The 18,412-nt window shown below is 40.1% G+C and overlaps 1 pseudogene; it reads left to right on the forward strand.

Moving 5' to 3' along the window:
• Positions 1-404: 404 nt before the first annotated feature.
• Positions 405-10,111, forward strand: LOC138142887 (heterogeneous nuclear ribonucleoprotein A1-like; annotated as a pseudogene).
• Positions 10,112-18,412: the final 8,301 nt, after the last annotated feature.

Below are 18,412 nucleotides of genomic sequence, written 5' to 3' on the forward strand. Positions count from 1 at the left end.
ATGCAAACACCCTTAAAAACAAAGGTGTATTGGGGGAGGAGTAGAGGGCAACCCAAGAAACATGAGCTAGAGAAGTCAGAGAAACTTCTCCAACAGACAGATGGGATAATGCTTTGGGGACTGGTTCCCAGGGCAATGAAAGAATAAAGCAAACCCAAAATCAGCTAGTTCAGGGCCCAAGGTTGGACTCTTATGTAGTTGCATGTTCCAAACATGTCCTTGCCATCAAATCTACACAAGATGTAGGTCAGACTTGCAGGCCAGAGGTGCTTCCATCCCCAACCCTCCACGATCGTCTTGCTCCCAATGTTGACCCTATACCTCTCTGTCCCCATTCCCCCTCTTCCTCTCCAACCCTTCTCTCAGTCTTGGCCCTGATTCAAAAACCTTGGCAGCAATGAGTAATGAGCAGAAGCAAGAGTCCCAGGCAAAGGGATGGGGTTACAAATGTAGACAGAGACTCCTTCAGTAACAGCAAGTTGTAAATTGTACTAATCATAACCAGAGTGAGTAAAATGCTGCAGAGATCCTGTAGCAAGGGGGGTCCCGTGGCCAATAGGAAACCAGCCAAAAGTTCCACACAGCCCATAATAACCAGAAGTTCCCCAGGATCTGGATTGTAGCCCACGGCCTTCAATGGTAAGATCCAAGCAAACTTCACCATCTGCGCCTTCATCTGAGCGTGCACCTGGACTGGGATGTGGCTCTCAGAGAGCTTGACCACCCCCATGAGCATGAAGAAGATCCCCAGCAGCAAACGCAGACCCGAGAACATGATCACCATGGCCGTGCGCGCCTGCCCGGGGGACCCAAGCAAAGGGAACGACCCCAGCCCAGCTGGGGGACTGCCTGCCCCCAGCTCTGCCGGCACTCTATCCTCCCCAAAGTAAGATAACTTTGAAAGATGCTACAGTGTGGGAAAAGTACCTATTGAAATGTCCATAAGCTCAAAGGAGCCCAAACCCAAGAAAGTTATCAGTAATCAAACCAATTAGCCTCAAATGATTATTAATGCATGCACAGAGTTTAGGAAAAAAGCAAAATGAACTAAGTACGATATGAACAAGCAAGTTTGACTACATAGGTATCTCTAAAACTTGGATGCAACCCATGATTGGAATGTGGCTCTAGATAAGTATTTCTTCAAAAGAAAAAGGACAGATGAAAAAGGTAATGAGATAGTGTATATTTTAAAAAATTAAATTTATTTATTTATTTTTAGTTTTCAATATTCACTTCCATAAGGATAGTATTGTATATTAATGAGGCACACACAGACAAGAAAATGCTCACAATCTGGGAAGGAAAGAACCAATCAACAAGTAATTATTAAGCAATCTACTATGGACCAGGCATTGTGCTAGGTGCTAGGGCAAACAGTCCAAAGAAGAAAATAATCCCTACTCACAATGCAATTACATTTTAATGAGGAAAGCAAGTACATAAAAAATATGTAAACATAAAATTAATAAATATGTACAAAGAAGTTAAATAACAGTACTTTTGGATGGAAGGTACCAGTGGTTTGGGGAATCAGGAGAAGCCTTATGCAGAAGCCAATGTTTCATCTTCTGCGTAAGAAGAAAGGAGAGAGATTCTTTAAGACAGAGGTAAGGAGGAAGTTCATTCTAGGCATGTGGAACAGTCAGTACAAAAACACAGAGATAAGAAATGGGGTTTCATGTGTGGGGGACAGAGAAAGTCAGTTTGGCTAGAATAAAAAGTACAGGAGGAAAAGGATGAAAGCAGGTTGATCCAAGAGGTGATAAAGGACTAAACTAAGCTGAGTGATAAAACTGAGTCAGATGTGAAAGTTCCTTATGAAGGTCAAAATGGCAAGGTATGGCAACTGGTTGGATATATAGGGTAAGAGAGAGTGAAGAGTCCAGTATAATGCTGAGACTAGGAACCTTGGAGACTGAAAGGATGGTGTTATCTTCTACTGAAAAAGGGAAATTTGGAAAAACAGTTCAGGTGAAAAGAAAGTTAATTCAGATTTGGACATGTTGAGTTTTAAGATATCTCTAGGACATCCCAGTTTGAAATATCCAATAGGTGATGTGGACTGAAGTTCAAGGGAAAGAATGGAGTTGTAGATATGGATCTTTTGAAGTTATCTGCATAGAAGTGATATTTACATCATGGAAGCAGATAAGATTACCAATATGGAACATGATAGAGAATATTTGGATAAAGAAATATGGAAATAAAAGAAATGACTTTTTGTCAGAATCTTTTACACATCACATCAACAGAAAGGAAAAAAATGGAAACTGCTTAAGAAAATAGATCATAGGCCTGGGACAGAGACATAACAAGTAGCAATAGGGAGGGCTTCAATTATCCAGATGCCTATAAGAATGTTCACTCTCTCTGTCTCTCTGCTTCTCTATTGCCTTCTTCCTCTCCCTCCTTTCTCACCTCCCCACTTCTCTCCTCTCCCTCTTTCCCTCACTGCCAAAAGCATAACAATTAATTGAATTTGTCTAAATGATAGTTTCATTTTCAAAAAGGAGAGGTACCAATGTGGAGGGGGTGAGGTAGGGCAGGGAATGTTATTCTAGATCTGATTCTCAGCAACAAAGAGGAAGAGATCACTCTCTCCTAGATTTTGTGACAGTGAATCAAGCCGTAGTTTTAGAACAGATTTCAAGGGGTTTTTAAAAAGGATATGCAGGATCCCACAAATGAAAACTCTACAAGGGAAGTTAGCTGAGAAGTTAGGGGAAAATTAAAGAAACCCGAGTCTACTAACTGATTGCTAAGAGGAAGCAACTGACAGAGGCTCATAAAGCTGGTATCAGGATAGCCACCCAAAGGGTTACCCCTAGAACCCCGAAACTTGCAGCAGCAGTCCTTCTAGGCACCCAGTCTGCCAGTGCTGTTGTGGGCTGGAAGTGGGAGTCGTGATGAGTTATTATATTCGAATGATATTCTATGTACATGGTTTATTGCCACCACCACCACGCCCCTCCCGCATACCCCCAGCAGAATATAAACTCCTTAATGTAAGAGACTGTTTCATTTTCATATTTGTATCATCATCACCAACATGGAGCCTTACACACAGGACTTAATAGATGTTTGTTTCATTTAATTGAATTATTCATTAGCATTACTCATTACCTTGGCTCCAAGTCCAAAGCTCTTTTTTCTTGATTTGTGTTATATTTGTATCCTTGGTACTTGGTATGGTGCCTAGCATAGTAAGCACCTAATATGTGTTTAGGGCAGAAACAGTACTGGCATGAGAACCTATAAAATCTGTGTTCTAGACCTAGTTCTTTCACTCACTAGTTGTATGACCTTGGACAATTTGCTTCTTTTTCTCTTGGTTTCAGTTTTCTTCTGTGCAAAAGAAGGACATTCTCTAAGGTCTCTTCTCTATCTAACAGCCTATAATTTTCTGTATCATGGATGGATGTATACAGAATACTATAGAGGGAAGTCTTTCAGCTATGGCTTGTCCCAGATAGTTCAATACTCAGATTCTGATTCTGATACCTCTTTGTGTCCAGGATCCAATATTTCCTAGTTGTGTGAGCAAGTCACTTATATCTATATGTAACAGCCCAAAAGTTATATTCATCTTGTTAAAACTTACAGAGTTCAGGTTCCATTCAACCACTGTGCTTAAGTTCCAATTTTTTTTTTCTCTGAATTCCCTCAGCCCAGCCAGAAATTAGTCATATGATTTTATAATGCAGCAATGAAAAAGGGCAATTTACTTGAAATAAAAATCAAAGAAATAATGTATTAAGTGCCTACTACCGTGTTTCCCCGATAATAAGACCTATCCCGAAAATAAGCCCTCCCCTTACTGTGTAAGATTCCTCTAAAATAAGCCCTCCCCCGAAAATAAGCCCTATTGAGATTGCTACTGTAGTGAAGGTGATCCCCTGCGCTACACGCTACATTACGGTACCCTCTGTATGCACCATCCCCCCCGCCCCCCCGTGAAAACACACGCTGCGCTCCGAGCTGCATCCAATCAGAGCTGCAGCAGTGAGCGCGTCATCCTGTTCTTCCCCAGTGATTTGCTTATTGAATAAAGGTACATTTTTTTTGTTCACATTTACCTGTTTATTAAAATTGCTGTCAATGTTCATTAAAATAAGCCCTCCCCTGAAAATAAGCCCTCTGGTGTTTTTCTGTCCAAAAAAATTAATAAGACAATGTCTTATTATTGGGGAAACATGGTATGTGCCAAATACTGTGCTAGATGCTGGGATTAAAAAAAAAGACAATCCCTGCCCTTAAGAAACTTACAATCTAATGAGGGATGACAACATACAAAAGGAAGCTGAAAAACGGAGTTACGATTTAGCTGAAAGTTGTATTGTTTTGAAGGTTGTACTTTTGTTCAGTCATGTCCGACTCTTTATGACTACATTTGGTGTGAAAAACTACTCACCTGGAGTCCTTAGTGGAGTCTCTCCATAACTACTGCAGAGCCTGAGCCAGTCCTAAGGTCCAACTTACTTGACCCAGCCCAGCAGTGAATTTACCTAACCACTTGAAATATGATGTCCTGAAAGCCAAGAATCAACTTGGCTATATGCTGCAGCATCCTCAGAAGTGAATTTTGTGGCAGGAATATTTGAAGTAATCACTATTAAGTTTGAGCCCACTCTCCCAAGGGACTAAAATGGTGGATGAGGTGAGCTCCCAGTTTGGGAGGTATTGTACTTCCACTCTTGCTACATTTTTTTGAGGAAATATCATTTTATAAAAGCTAATTGATGGGGGGTGGCTAGGTGGCATAGTGAATAGAGCACCGGCCCTGGATTCAGGAGGACCTAAGTTCAAATCTGGCCTCAAACACTTAACCCTGACTAGTTGTTTGACCTTGGACAAGTCACTTAAGCCCAAATGCCCTGCCTTCCCTTCTCCAAAAAGCAAAAAAAAAAATTTATGTCAACTGGTTATTAATGATATTGAGGAAATAATTGATCAATTGCTACCAAGGTAGTATATATTGGTTAGATGATATTGAGATGGTAACTGAACAAATGATATTGGGAGAATATCCTAGACAGGGCTTCATCAGCTATAAAATAAGAGAAAGACAATGCCAACCCTTTACTGGGTACCTCTAGAACTCTGAGGTGAGATATAACCCATATGGTTTACCAATATGGGTAAGCTTATGATGAAACTGACAACTTTTTTCTCTACTTGCCCCTATGTAACCACAGATACATTGTGAAGCCTGTGGTTTTCTTCTATTTCTGCTCTGCAAAAAAATCCCTGTGCTCTCCATATCTGTAAACCACATTTCTCCTAGAACTGAACTGATGAAGCCTCAGGTTCCTTCCTATATGAAAGGAAGTGAAATCTCACAGTTTTTAGTAGGAAAAGTTCAGTTCACTGAAATGCTTTTAGATTCCACAAGGTATCTAATCTTTAAGAAACTACCACCAGTCAAATTTTGGTATAATATCAAAGAAAATATCCCCAATTATCTGAAAAGGTTGTGAAAATATTCTTCACTTTTCCAATTACATATCTGTGTGAGTCTGGGCTTTCCTCTTAAACTTCAACCAAAAGAACATCACAACAGATTGAATGCTAAAATAGATAGGGGAATCTAGCAATCTTCCATTGAATTATACATAAGTGAGATTTGCAAAAATGTAAATATTGCCATTACTTGTCACTAATTTTTTTTTTTCATGTTGGATTTTGTTATCCTTTCTAGTTTAGTTTCTCAGTACCATGGCAATGTCTAGTTTCCAGGTATTAGATAATTTCCAGACTAGCTCCAAGGATTCTAGATAGTAATTCCTAGAATCATATGACAGACAGTCCTACTGAGGATGCACCATGAGATATAGGGGTGACATAATTGATATTTACTATGCTTGCGCAGAATGACAATATTGCTAAAGTCAACCTGTAGGTTTAATGTTGGCAAGATGCCTTCTTTGTCTGTTGCCCTATAAAGCAAGTGGGCACTGGTCTATGAGGAAAGAAACCATGGTGAATCTGTGTGTGCCTTGACCAGCATCCAGCCCCATCCAGGCTTGAGGGGATTTAGGGGAGTGCACAAGCTGTGCCTGTCTTGATTGACCCCATCAAGATGTAGGGGTAGTTGTTCCCCCCTTCTCACCACCCCTGCAAGAAGGGTGATTAGGGAATGCTGTAGGAGCTGGTTCTCCCATTATCAGCAACCTTTCTGAGAAGATTAGACTAGAATAAAAATGAGTATTAACCTCTCACAAGGTGTCTGCCTGTCTGACCAGATCAAGCGAATCTGTTTAGAATCTGGAGTCCCCAAAACTCTAGTGCCTCCTGTGTGTTTCTGTAAAACAAGTATAGTTATTTTTCATAAAAGTTAATTATTTTAGCATATAATGGATTTATTATTGTTATTTTTAATGAATTAATAAATGTTTTAAATTTTTATCAGTTTTAATTTCCAGTGAAGTAAATATTGATGCATACAACATATGTTCAGAAAAATTCTTTGGGCCTTCAATAATTTTTAAGAGTGTTTAGTCATCCTAAGACCAAAAAGTTTAAGCACTGTTGATCTAATCACATTACTATAAATGAGAAAATTGAGATCCTCAGGGTTTTAAGGATTTGACCAAGTTTACACAGCAGAGCTAGGACTAGAACCATGGTCTGTTGATTCAGAGTTCAGCTCTCTTTCCACCATTCTATGAGATAATCTTAGGATAGAAAAACTGGAGATCATCAACCCACAAGCATTTATTGTGTTTGGACATTCTTTTAAGTTCTGATGATGAAAAGAAATGCAAAAATTATCTAAAAGGTATTCATATTCTAAGGGGGGAAACAACAGTAAATAACTATTTACAAAAGTGATATGCAAATGAGGGCAGATGGAAGGTGTGATATGACCACTATCTACCAGGGTTCTCCTCCATTTCCCCCAAAACACATGAATTACACCAGTTTTATTTCTTGCTTTTCCCCCCTGAAAAGTGATAAGGCTGTCCCCAGGAACTGATTAGTCCAGGGGGCTAAGGCACAAACTATATTTTCTTTGATTCATATTCTTAGTGGCCTCTAGCCAAATTGGCATAGTTTTCTGGCCATCTTATGGCATAAAAAGGTCCACCCACATGGAATCAGTGCCTTTCAGATTTGGCAGATACATCAAGATGATGCACATCACCTGCATGATTGCTGCCTGGCCCTGCTTACTTGATATATTTCCATATGGAGGTTAAGGAGATCATGCTAGAAACTACAAATGAGGTGCTAGTGTTATGGTCTAGGGGTGCTAGGAACCCTGAAATACAAGGGTACAATGTGGGAGGGTATGACTCAAAAGAATTCGACTGTTTAAGTCTTTCAGTCCAAGTAGAGATAACACCAATAGAAACAGGCCAGACTCCTAGTGATTCTGCAGTATTTGTGATGCCAAAACAAGTGGGCTAGATTATTAAAGGAATCTTTGGATTTGACAAGGATAAAATCGGTACTTTTATATGGAAAGACTGTGGGAAGATATGGATGGGATTAAAGAGTGGCAAGTAATCTGAGATGGGCCAGGTGCAGACAACTGAGGGAGGTAAGTGTCTGGAGAGCCATAGTGAAAGGGCAGTTCAAAGGACTGGGATGGGCCGGGTGCCTCAATCAAACACCAAAGATCTGGATTCAGGTACTTTGGGGGTCCAGGTCCCAAAGACATGGTCTTTTCCTTTTAGGGGTCCAGATCCTATCCCCTTCACTAGCATCCCTGTTGAATATCCTTTTAATGCTATGTCCAAGTAAACTTCCTTTTATTTATTACCGAATGACCTAGGAATGCATCATTTCATTCCAACACTAAATCTAAACTAACAGGGGACCAACTTGAGTCAAGTCTGACTTTTTCAGAAGTTAGCCTCAAAAGGACAGCTCTAGCAGCTCAAAGGACCAACAAATGTTTAAGTTGAGAAGGGAAAGCATTCTAGGCATGGGGGACAAGTAGTAGAAAAGCATGGAGATGGGGAATATGGACTATTGTATGTGAAGGAGAGCAAATAAACCAGTATGACTGGATTGTAGAGGGAAGCAGAGATTATAAAGAATAGAAATTCAGGAAGGGGCCTCCCAGATTCATAACCTCCATCACTCTCCCTCACCCTACATATCCAGTCAGTTACCAAATCTTACCCTATCATCCTCTACATCTCTCACATCTGACCCCTTCTCTCTATTCACATAGCTACCACCTTAGCTCAGACCCTCATCATCGCTTGCCTACATTGCTCTCCTTATCTATCTCAAGTTGCTTATGCCTCTGATCGATCATATACACTATGCTAAAATAATTTTCCTTAAACATAGCACTGACTATGTGATTTTCTTTCTCAATTAACTCTAGTGGCTTCCTATTGTCTACAGGATAAGATATAAAGTCCTCTGCTTTGCTTTTAAAGTTCCACTCAACCAGTCCCCAAACTAGTTTTCTGGATGTGACTCCCACTTTCACATTTTGCAATCCAACGAAACTGCCCTTCTATCTGTTTCTGTTTCTCATACATGCTTGTCCTTCCTTCTTTAAAGAGGACCATGACATCAGAAAGATGATGCCATGACTTGCAAGTGAATGGGATTTAAGTGAGGGAGGGCTGTGCAAGGTCACCAACCTCGCTTTCTCCTCTAGAGACATCTGGGATCCAGATATAGATCAGGACAACTGGAAATGGCCCTGGATGCAGTTAGAGACTTTGGCCTTTTTAAGTTAAGGTCTTTCCCAGGTCTCAGTTTGACTGAGGCAATGCCCATTCAGTAATTAAGGCTAGCATCCATGACATACTCAATCTCTTGTCTCCTTGCTATTGCACTGGCTTTCCCATATGCATCCTCTTCTCATTCCTGCCTCCTAAAATCCTTCCTTTCCTTTAAGATGCTCAGGTTCCATTTTCTACCTGAAGTCTTTCCTGATTACCCATAATTTCAAGTGCCCTCTCTCCCAAAGTATCTTGTATTTAACTACTTTGCATATGTTTGTATTTATTAACTTTATATGTAGGTGTATATCTTTGTACATATATTTATTATCTTCCCCAATAGAGTGTAAGCACATTGTGAGCAAGATTGTTTCAGGCTTTTTACTTGTATCCCCATACTTAGCACAGTGCCTGCACACAGGAGGTGCTTAATAAAGACTTGTTGCTTTCCATCCTTAATGCTGAGTGGAGAAGGATCACTGAAGAGTCTGCTACCACCACGTTGAAATCAGAGCCCCCCAAGCAGCTGAAAGCTCTTCACCAGAGGCTAGAGCTTCAAGATGACAGAGGAGGGTCTAAGGAGCCACTTTGAGCCATGGGACACACTTACCAGCTGGGTGGGAATGAGAGACCTAAATGCCAAGTGTTCCAAGGGCTTTGTTTTTGTTACATATCCCAGGCAGAAGAGGTAGATGCAACCATGAATGCAAGACCTCAGAAAGTTGATGGCAGAATTGTTGAAGCAAAGAGAACTGTTTCCAGAGAGTCTCTCAAGAACCAGGTGCCCATTTAACTGTGAACAAAATCTTTGTAAGTGGCATTAAGAAAGACAACAAGGAGCATCAAATAAGAGACTACTTTAAACAATATAGGAAAATGGAAGTGATTGAAATCATGACTGACTAAACTAGTGGGGAAAGTGGTGGGGGAAGCATGTTGCTTTTGTCACTTTTGTTGACCATGACTGTAGATAAGATTTTCATTAAAAAATACCATACTTTGAATGACCACAATTGTGAAGTAAGGAAAGCCTTATCTAAGAAAGAAATGGCCAGTGCTTCATCTAGTCCATGTCAAAGTGGTTTTGGAAACTTTGGTGGTGGCCATGAAGGTGTCTTTGGTGGAAATGACAACTTTGACTGTGATAGAAACTTCAGTGGTTGTGGTGATTTGGGCAGCAGTTGGGATGGTGGAGGACATAGTGGAAGTGGAGATGGCTGCAGTGTAATTGGAAATGATGGAAACAGCTTTGGAGGTGGTAGAAGCTACAGTAGTTTTGGAAACTACAACAATGTTTTCAAATTTTGGTTCCATGAAGGGAAGAAATTTTGGAGTCAGGAGCTCCAGCCCTTATGGTGGGCTTTGCCAAACCATCTAGCCAACATGGCCATGGTAGTTCCAGTATTAGCAGTAGTTAGTTGCAGAAGACTTCAATTGCTGTTAGGAAACAGAGCTTAGCAGGAGACGAAAGGTAAAGAAATGATCAGGAAGCTACAAGTTACAAAAAATTTGTGAACTTGGGAGAGAACAGTGGTGACAGGGCCTAGTTGAAACAAGACATGTTTTAGATAATACTTTTTATGAATGGGCAAAAAACCCACAAAACATCAGGGCTGTATTTGTGACTAAATGTATAACAGGTATTTTAATTTCTGTTCTGTGGGAACGTTCCAACAAAAAGTTTTAATGAAGATTTTTTTTTGGTACCCATGCTGTTGGCCGAATGCAATAGCCTAATCATGATGCTAAATAAATGCTTTTTTAAATATGTAAAAATGTTTCTTGTTGATTGATTGATCCTAAAAATAATACGGAGTCTTTAAAATTTATTGAATGGTGGAGATGGGGAAGGTGACAGGGTAACCCAGTCTTTAGGAAAATCACTTTGTGAAAAGGTTATAATGTAATGAAAAGAGAGGCCAGTAATGATATATCCAGGCTCAAATGATATAATGAATGTAAAGCATTGTGCAAACTTGAAGGCTCTGTACAAATGCCAATTATTCTCATCAGCCTACAGTCACCAGGCCTCCAGGCAAGGGATGACTATTCCTTGAACCTTCTACTGACCTCCTGCTCAGCTCTAGCATTGTTTATAGAGTAATACAGGGTTGTGCTGGGAAATATTTGACAACTGGCCTCTCAGGGGAAAAAATACATATGCACACGCACTTTGAAGTATAATCTGCATTATTAATCCTTTCTTATCTAGATCCTCAACAAAATAAAAAAAATCAAACTAATTATATAGGGTTTCAAATCAAATGAGAAGAGAGGAAACAGGCACCATTGTAGAGGGCTTTCTCAAGTAGTTTGGTTGCAAATGGGAGAAAGGATGGTAGCTATCTAGGATGGATTGATTATGTGAGGTATATTTGGGTTTTGTTCTGTTTTTTTTTTTTTAAGGATTGAGGAGACATGGACAGATTTATAGGCAGCAGGAAAGATCAGAAGAATTAAGCATTAGTGAGAGAAAGTGGATGATTGGAAGACATTTTTCTGGAAAAAAGAATAGAATAGACTGGGATCACTTGTGCAAAGAGAAAAAGGATACCTCTTCATGTGAGACAGGGGTGACGAAAGAGATGGTCTGGAGTGATGTGAGATTAGGAGAAGAAAAAAGGTAGATCATGGTTTTGTTTTTGTTTTGTTGTTGTGGAATACAAGTCAGTTGAGAGGGTGTTAAAATGTGCCATGGGAGGGTTGAGGTAGGATGAAAAAATTTGGAATTGTCACTGTAGTAAATGGAATAATGAATTGGTTAGAGAGTTGTAAAAGGATTACCTTGTTCAAGTAAGAGCTCAATTGAAATCGTATGACATAAATTTGTAGTGGACATAATCAGCAAAAGCTGGGATTTGGCCAAAAAAAAAATCGATCTGCAATAGGACAATGGGGCTTAATGTAGAGGATAGTATGAAGTTTAACTGGTCCACCAAAGTGTAGAGACAGAGAAGAAAGTAGAATGTAGTCAATCCAAGGATGATGGACTGGAAAAGAACTGAGGAGCAGAGGGATTGCAGGATATGGGGAGAACAAAAAGCATACTTTTCTGAAACTCAATGATCCCAATAATATTCATCAGTCATATCCCAGGACTCAACCATAGGTACTTTTTGTTCCATCCAGACTAGATTTTTTGCTATTTCCCACACATATACAGTATTCCTCAACTATCTATACCCTGGACATACTCCCACACACATCACCTTACCTGTTCCTATATATTTCCTTTATCTATAGTAGCCTCCCCCTCAATTCCTGATGCTTACCCCTTGAAATTTTAAGTATCTTTCCAGGTGTGAATTGAAATGGCATCTCTTTTATTACAGTCTTTTCTGTTCTCCTAAGCTGAGAAGTGATTTCTCCTAGACTCATTAAACTCACATCTATTGTGCAATTCTGTTTTAGGGTTTGGGTTTCTGTTTTGTTTGTTTGTTTGTTTGTTTTTTTTGCATATCTTATCTCTTCTACTAGGTAGTAAATCTCCTTGAAGGTAGTCATTATAGAAACTCACATACAATCACACCCATTAATAAGTTTTTAAAGTATTTCCTTCATGGCAAACCATGGCAAATAATGAAAGTATTAATATCCTCATTATAGAAGGATACTGAGGCTCAAAGCAATTGAATTCTTTGCCTATAATAACACAGCTATTGTGTCACAACTGAACCTAAGTTTCTCACCTACTTCCAACATATTACTTTTACATATCCTTATAGCTTTATTTCCCTGGTGGTTCTAGGCCTTTAATGTACATAGTAAGTGTCCAGGGAATGTGTTTGTTTCCTTACAGTGAAAGCTTTTTTTTTTTTTTTTTTTACAAATTAGGGATTCCTGTTGTTTATTTTCATAAAGTATTAAATCACGATATGAGGCATTTGAGGATTTTTTCTTTTGATATTTTCTGCTAAAAGCCCTTGCCCCTGATTTTTGGTGCTGCTTGATCCAGATAAGGTCCCTATTAAAAACCAAGTCCACTTAACCTATGTTGGCAGTCTATCTCCGTTCAGTACTCCAGCAGACTGCCCTGTGTCCATTCTTCTCCACTGCCTGCTGCACTGTCCTTCTCAATAAAGCTTGCTTCACTTTTTCTCCGATCTCATTTTGATGGTGGTAGTTTCTCCTTAGAAGCATGAACCAACTGTGACAAGCTATTTGGCAGCCCTACTTACAACCAAAATCTTACTCAGAAAGCAAAGGCTGAAATCAGAAACATGTGCCTTGAAGGAGGGCCTCCTTGTGCCCCAGCCCTCCTCCCTAACACTAGGGCTGTGACTAGGGAATCCTGCTGCAAAAGTGGGTATCCCTTGGGCTTTTTCTCTTGGCAGCATAAGATGCAGATAAGAGAAATTGCCACCATTCCTTGTACTGAGACTTTGGTATGTTCTGAACCTCCCTAAGTTTCTAAGAAGATATAAGCTTTTATTTCTCCATATAACAACTCATCTCTGTGGATCAAGATTCTAAGTCCAATTTAAAGAACAAAGTGGAAGATGAACATATCTAGGTATCTGTTCCAAAAAGTACTCTGAGAACAAAACTGCTGGATCACAAGAAACAGAATTAAGGGTCTCTCTGTAATCTGTGTTTTGATAACCATTCAACAACTTTTTGATATTCAAAATGTTATTTTGTACCAAATAGTTTTCTTTATGAAAAAAATCTATTTTATTTCTTTAGTGCGTGCGTGCGTGTGTGTGTGTGTGTGTGTGTGTGTGTGTGTGTGTGTGTGTGTGTGTGTGTGAGCCTGGCCGTCCCTCTGAACTAGAAAGACCTAGGTTCAAGTTTTACTGTTTGACAAGTGATTGAGCCAGTCACTTCTCAGAGGCAGCTAGGTGGTGCGATAGAGCACTGGGCCTGGAGTCAGGAAGACCTGAGTTCAAATGCATCCTTAGATGCTTTTTAATTGTGTGCCCATGGGCAAGTCATTTAACCTGTTTGCCTCAGTATCCTCAATTGTAAAATGGGAATAATAATAGCCCCTACCTCCCCAGAGCGTTGTGCTGATCAGATGAGATATTTGTAAAGCACCCAGCACAGTGACTGCCACAAAAAAAAAGGTGCTAAATATAAATATTTATTCCCTTCCCACCCCACTGCCCCGAGGGAACCCTCTAAAACTATAAATTGCAGATCTACATTGGGAAAGGAAGTTGCCTTTACTCATAAAATCCCGCTTCCAATGATTCCCTATTTTCACTTCAATATATATTTGCTTATATTTCCTATATGCTGTTGATGTACTAGAACCAGATCCAATTTGAGCTGTGTTAAATTTTTAGTTAATTTTTTACCTTGGAAATATGCAAACGCTGAAAATCCAGACTTGGTTTATTATTACGTTAATTGTCTAGATTTAGGAAAGTGACAGAAAAAAAGTTAATACTGAATTAATTCAGCTTAAACTTAAAACTGTCGAGATTTTTTTTTGAGAGCCCGTTGTTAAAACATTTTACCAGCACACCCTTGCATATATATGCGAAATGCTACAATTTATTTCCTTTCATGTTTAATAAGGGGGTATAAGAAGATCTGCATGCGCGCGCATTCCTCCGCCCCGCCCCCAACCCCTCCGTAACCCCCTCCCTGCCCCTAACCTCCCTCCCCACCTCGCCACAGAAGACTGCTCTTTCGGGGAAGGAGCCTTGCACATCCTTGCTCCCCCACGTGGAGAGGGGTCTTCTGAGGATCCCCGCCTCACAGGGACGACGCCTCCATCCTTCTCCTTTAACATCTCCTTGTCCCTTTCCTTAATTTACCCTGTTCTACCCCCTCCAAAACTTCTTCTCATAGATAGCGTTGTAGATGTATTGTTCTATAATCAGTCTTAACCCACCCCTTTCACCTTCCCCTTACACTTGACAATCGTTATAAAAGACCTTGTGTAGGTCCCTTAAAAAAAAACAACAAACAACTTCCTGAGCCTCCTTTAAGTTATCTGTCAAATGGGGACAGTAATCTCTCCTCACAAGTTCGTGAAGTTAACTGTTAATTGTTGATGTCACTGCTGTTGTTAATTCTTTTCCTCACAAAAATAGGAAATTTGCACTAATCAAGAGAGATAAAGGAAACATGTAAGGATGAGTATATTCTTATGTGCTTGTATTCTTATACAGAGAGAGAGAACTACAGGGGCACAAGTGGATAGAGCACTGGACCTGGAGTCAGAAAGATTTGAGTTCAAATCTTGCTTCAGATATTTACTAGCTGTGTGACCCTGGGTAAAACACATAGCCTCTGTCTTCCTCACTTTCCTCATGTGTAAAATGGGAATGATAATACCCCAGAGGTTCAAATGGGTTGAGGAAATCCATTCAAATGCCCCATTGAGAATCCTGTGTTTTGCTGGGCAGTTCTGGGTCCTTAGCTCTCTGTAGGACACTTTCCCTTCTCACGGAAAGTGTCTGTGGTGTCTATAGTGGGATCACATTGTAATCTACCCCTTATGGCAGCAGGAGTTTTCTGAAGATTATTTAGCCTCGGGTATCTCTGAGTATTTTAGATTCCTCTGAGGCACTTTGTCAATTCATCAAAGATATTTTTCTTAGTCTGTGACACTCTGCTCAAAAAATACTCCGAAGGACTATAGCAGAGGAAATGTGAGCTTGCTTGCTCTTTGGGAAGAAATGACCTCAAGCCAAGCTAAAACATTGACGACGACGTATTGCTCTTGTCTTTCCTGGGCCAGTCTATAGTTTCTTCTCAGCTGTGTCTATCCACCTCTTGTTCAGTCATTTTTAGTCATGTCTGGCTCTTTGTGACACCATTTGGGGTTTTCTTGGCATTAATTAAGGAGTGGTTTGCCATGTTCTCTGGCGCATTTTATAGATGAGGAAATTATTCAGGTTATGCCTTTGGAAACTGAATGACACCTTGATTTTTTTCCCCCTTCCTTTGTCTTTTTTTTCCAGAATGAATTTGTTATATCTCTTGTGATTCCATGACATTTCCCCACTGATCGACCTTCCCCACATCCTTCTTCCACGGTGTTTCATGTTTCCAGGCTGTAGCCTGTGTTCACAAAGAGGTAGTATTCTTAGAGATGATCCTGGGAACAGCAAGGGAATTACCTAGAAGCCAATTCCATTTCATGCAATCACCACCTGAGAACTCAATTCTACAGCACAGTGGTAAGGGAGTGCACAATCATCCAGGCAAAAAGAGCTCTTTTCATATCATCCACAGGATGAAATGGAAGACATGATTAAAGTATGAGCTAAAGTTAGGAAGGGTTCTCTGTGATGGAGAATATTCTCACAGGAATACTGGGTGATAGGATGGAGGTGAAGAGGGGTAAAAAATTCATGTGGAATCAAAGGAGTTGAATTCTAATACTGGTTTTGCTTCTCAGTGCTATTGTAGCCTTTAAAAAAAGAGTCACTCTACTTCTCTGACACAGCTGGTACTGTAGTGGATAGGGTGCTAGACCTAGAGTCAGGAAGATCTGAGTTCAGATCCTGCCTCCGGTACTTTTATTAGCTGTGTGACAGGTATTAGCAAGTCACAACAGCTCTTTGCCTCAGATTCCTCAATATAAAATGGAATAATAACAGCACCCACTTTGAAGAGTTGATAGGAGAATCAAATGAGATAATATTTGTAAAATTCAGCACAGTGCCTGACACATGTTAAAAAAAATGTTTATTATCTTCCCACCCCCATCTCAGTTTGCTCATAATGAACAAGACTAACCTGACTGGAACAAAGAGGGTAGTGATGATAATAGCTAACTTATATATACTTATTACATTCCAGTCTCATTTCATCCTAATAAAAATCCTGGGAGGTAGGTGCTTTTATTATCCCCATTTTACAGATGAGGAAACTGAGGCAACAAATAGGTGTTAAGTGACTTGCCTAGAAAGCTAGTGAGTGTCTGAGGCTGAATTTCAGCTCATATCTTTCTGACTTCACTTTACTGTGTCATCTAGCAGCCCATATTGTAATGGTAATGATATGAAGTGATGAAAAATTAATTCGGGAAATATATGGAGGGAGCAAGTTTCAATGTGGGGCTATGAGGTTGTAGATTTTGAAGTGAGAATCAGCCATTACTAGATGGGTAGAGTCTCTTCTTTGAGGAAGTGAAAAGTTGAGAGTCAAAATCCTAAGAGAAGCTAGTCTCAACTTTGACCCACTTTTCCCCCTCAGATTGACTTGTTTCCCAGGATCCTGTATTGATCCAGGAAAGGAAACCAGAATGCCATTGCCTGGGCCCCAGTGAATTATGGCTCCTTCTTTCTTTCCTTGGATATGTATGTATCATATATGCTGGTTAGTGTTGCCTACCAGGATTCTCTTTTAAGTATTTTCCTGTTCCCTAGAAAATACACATCATCTTCCTAGGTCTCTGGCCTCTTCTGTGTTTACTTTTACCCAAAGTGCATGCACAGACATAGCTAATGTCTTTGCCTTGTCTTTATCTTTGAGAGAAATGGGGTTATCATTAGGATAGCAGGAACATGTTGTTTCAGGGGTCACTGATGTTTGATGATGTAGCTGTTTACTAAGAGGAAATTGCAGCATCTGTCCCCTGCTTAGAGGGACCTCGACATGTATGTGATGCTGGAGAATTATGAGAATGTGGTCTTACTAGTGTGTGGGGTACGGAGACCCTAACCAAAATTGACTACTCAGAGACCTCTCAAAGTGAAGGTAGAAAGTTTTATTAGAATCTCGCAAGAAGCGGGAGGTCCAGTCACTGGGAAATCCATGGAGAGGAGGCCACCCCACAAAAGCAGATGGGTTAAATAGACAGGAATTACCTGCCCCTCCCAAACATTAACCTAATTATTACTAATGAGGCTCTAATTTTGTTAGGTAACATATATAATGCATGAGGTCCACTACACAAGCATAGTAACAACCTCAGAATACTGAACCCCCTTCAGTCCAACCTAGATGTGTCCTTATCTGGGCCTGAGTGTCCCAAGGCTACTGTCTGCTTTCTGATTGGTCAAATCCACCTGCTGCTGCTAGCTCCTTTTATTCTACATTATTTCATTTTTAGTGTTATCTAGGAGTTCTCTGGGAACTGGGAACCCAACTTCTTCCCAAGGCTTCTGCCTCAACTTCTTCCCAAGGCTACTATCTGGTACTTTTTATCAGTAGTCTTATTTCAACAATTCTTGCAGTTCTATAGAAACTTAACCCTTTGCTACCTCTCACACTACCATTCCTTTCCCCAAACTGAAAACACCTCTAATTTGGTCTCAATAGTTAATCCAATCAATTGTATTAAACTCAATAGCTCTTACATTATCTTGAAATACACAGTGACCTACATGTATATATGGAGAAACGACACTGAACTTAGTTACAAAATATAAGGAAGTAATAAGAATATATATAGGATGTTCAGAATGGGGAAACTTCACTGCAAGTTATCCCTCACGCTAGGAAAGGATCCTTCAGCATTGATTCCTAAACTACCTCGTTTATCAGACACTAAGTTGGGCTCCGGTATCTCTTCTACAGTTCGTAGGTAATGAAAGTCTTGGTGTTTCTCGAATATAAAGGTAAATATCTCTGGTCATTGCTCCCTTTTCCAGGGGAGTTAAGTTCTGCAGCTTCCTTACCTGAGTGCTCATCTTTCCTGCCCTCTTAGTTCTTTTTACTAGACAATATTTAGCTTTCCCTGGTCTGAGGCTTTCCTCCAGACTCCCAGAGTAGGTGACCCACCTGAGGCAGTTTCCCATTCTCCCAATGAGGAA

Source organism: Petaurus breviceps, unplaced genomic scaffold (genome assembly GCF_028583685.1).
Source record: "Petaurus breviceps papuanus isolate PSGF00001 unplaced genomic scaffold, PetGlider_PUasm1.0 90617, whole genome shotgun sequence".
Classification (NCBI taxonomy): Eukaryota; Metazoa; Chordata; class Mammalia; order Diprotodontia; family Petauridae; genus Petaurus; species Petaurus breviceps.